The sequence below is a fragment of the Malurus melanocephalus genome, unplaced genomic scaffold (assembly GCF_030028575.1).
Source record: "Malurus melanocephalus ecotype Western Australia unplaced genomic scaffold, MMel_1.1 scaffold_369, whole genome shotgun sequence".
NCBI classification, from domain to species: domain Eukaryota; kingdom Metazoa; phylum Chordata; class Aves; order Passeriformes; family Maluridae; genus Malurus; species Malurus melanocephalus.
In genome coordinates, this window is record NW_026623601.1 from 504137 (window position 1) to 506446 (window position 2310).

Below are 2310 nucleotides of genomic sequence, written 5' to 3' on the forward strand. Positions count from 1 at the left end.
GCTGGGAGCCCTCAGTGTTGATTTATCCAAGAATTATTTCTTTTCAATGCCAAAAGGGGCTGTTTGATCTCCTGGACCCGGAGCACTTGGGTGAGACACCTGCGCAGAGCTCACCGAGCTTTTTGTCCAAAATTTATCTCTCCCACCTCTCTTCCTCATCTCCACCTACTTCAATTTTCCCCTCAGTGCTATTTTTCCTCCCAACCCTTCAAACAAAACCCCTGAGAAGCGGGGCCAGCCGCACCTCAGTCTGTGTCACCCTTCCAGCCCTCCCATCCAGTGTGACCAGAGCCATCCTGGCTCCTGCCCTGCAGCGACTCACAGGGACGAGATATTAAGATRTTAAACCCTCAGGGTGGGGGCCAAGAGGGTTCAGACACCGCTGTTGCTGTCTCCATCCTTCTGCGGGGTGTGTTGAGGGATCAGCTGGAAATTYCCTAAATAAGTTGATTCTATCCATCAACAGATCCCCTTGGGATGGCGTGCGTTTCGTGGCGGTTTCCAGCTCGCTGCCTACAGGAGGATATAAAAACTCCTTTTGTTGTAATGCAGCCTCCTTGGCAGCTTGTAACTCGGTGGGAAAGGCTCTGGATTCCTGGAGGAGCGCACTGTGTCAGCGATTTTGGGGATTTCAGGGAGCGGGAGGCCTCACTAGGGAGAAAAAAAAAAGGAAAACTAGAGCAAAACCCTGCTCTCCTTTTAAGATGAATTAGTTAAAATGAGGTTGGAGATAAAGAGTGTGTGAGCAAGGGGTGTGAGAAGCCGTTCTTATCTTGACAAATCCGCTGGGGTTTCGCAGGGCGTGGGAGCGCTGGGTGYGTGTGGGTCGGATTTCGTTCCAAAATGAGAACTGCAGGGAGCCAAAGCTTCCATGGWTCTTTTTTTCCAGGAATTTTGTCACCTCAGCAAGGTGGTGGTAGGGGTTTCCCATCCCTCAGTGGGTGCATCCCAATGGGAGAGGCCAAGGAGCGTCCAGAACTTGGGCTGTGAGGACACTTTGGGATCTCCCACCATCTCCTCCTCTCTGCCACATCCACAAAGGTGTCCCCAGCCAGGATTTCTTCCATTCTTTCCCATCCTTCTTTTTCCTGAAAGACATTTTGTGTTTCCAAAGGAGACTTTTTTTCCTGATCTGCCCCCATGGATTGTTCAAATGGGGTGAAGTTTCCTGGTAAAGTTAATTCCCCCTCACCCAGATGATATTTTTGCGTTATGAAAAGTGTTTTTCTGGGAGGGATCTGTTTTATCTTAGAAATTCGAGTTCACCTGGAAAAATACCTCCACAGGTGGGCAGAGAAGGTAGACATTTTTAAAATTTAAAACCTTCCCTTGCAAATTTATGATTTTCACTGAAAATCTAACCCTTACTAATTGTGGGTTTGGGGAAGAAATTTTTGACTGGGGGTAGTTTTGTGGCTTTCCATTTTCTTTCTTTCTCTTTCTTTCTTTCTTTTTCTTTCTTTTTTTTTCTTGCTTTCTTGCTTTCTTGCTTTCTTGCTTTCTTTCTTGCTTTCTTTTAATTTCTTTTTCTTTCCCTTTCCCTTTTCTCTTTTGATTTCCCTTTCTTCTTTCTCTTTCTCTCTGTATTTTTTTAAAAATTTTAAATTGTCGATCCACCCAGAGCCCTGTTCTCTTCTTTCTCCTCTCTTCCCACCTCCCTGAAAACCCAGAGAGTTCATGTAACCATCCATGAACTGCCTTGCATCCTTTTCCTACTGATTTTCCAATGGAATTACTTTCATTTTAGTACCTCGAAGGAAAAAAAAAGAAACGAAATTATTATTCAATGATTTCTTCTGTCTCCCTTCTTTTGCCCTTGGGGTGCACACAAAAAAGAACTTTTCAGACCGATGTTGGAGGTTTTGTGGGAGCCCACCAAAGAAAATGCTGCCCAAGTAGGAAAACTTCCATAAAAGTCAAATTTGGAAATGTTTGGTTTTTTTTTTTAATGTMTTTTGTGTTTTTCTTGAACCTGTGGCTTGTGGGACAGGTGAACCTTGGATGCTCTCAGATGTGCAGCAGCTCTTCCCCGTGATGCTTTAAAGTGTGAGAGGGGCAGGTGAATATCAAATTGAAAAGGAACTTGAAACAGTATTAAAAAGTGGAAGAAAATCCTGGGAGATGAATTTAGGATGGGCCTTCCCAGCCCCCTGCCCAGGGAAGCACCACAAAAAGCCAAACTCCTTGGGAAAGTGCTCTTAACAAGTGCTTGTTGGTTTCTTTTTTTACTGCCAGATCAAAAATGAAAGAGAAAGATCCTCCAGAATATTTCTTTGCCATAAAGGCCCTTCTGTCAGCAACAAAAAAAAA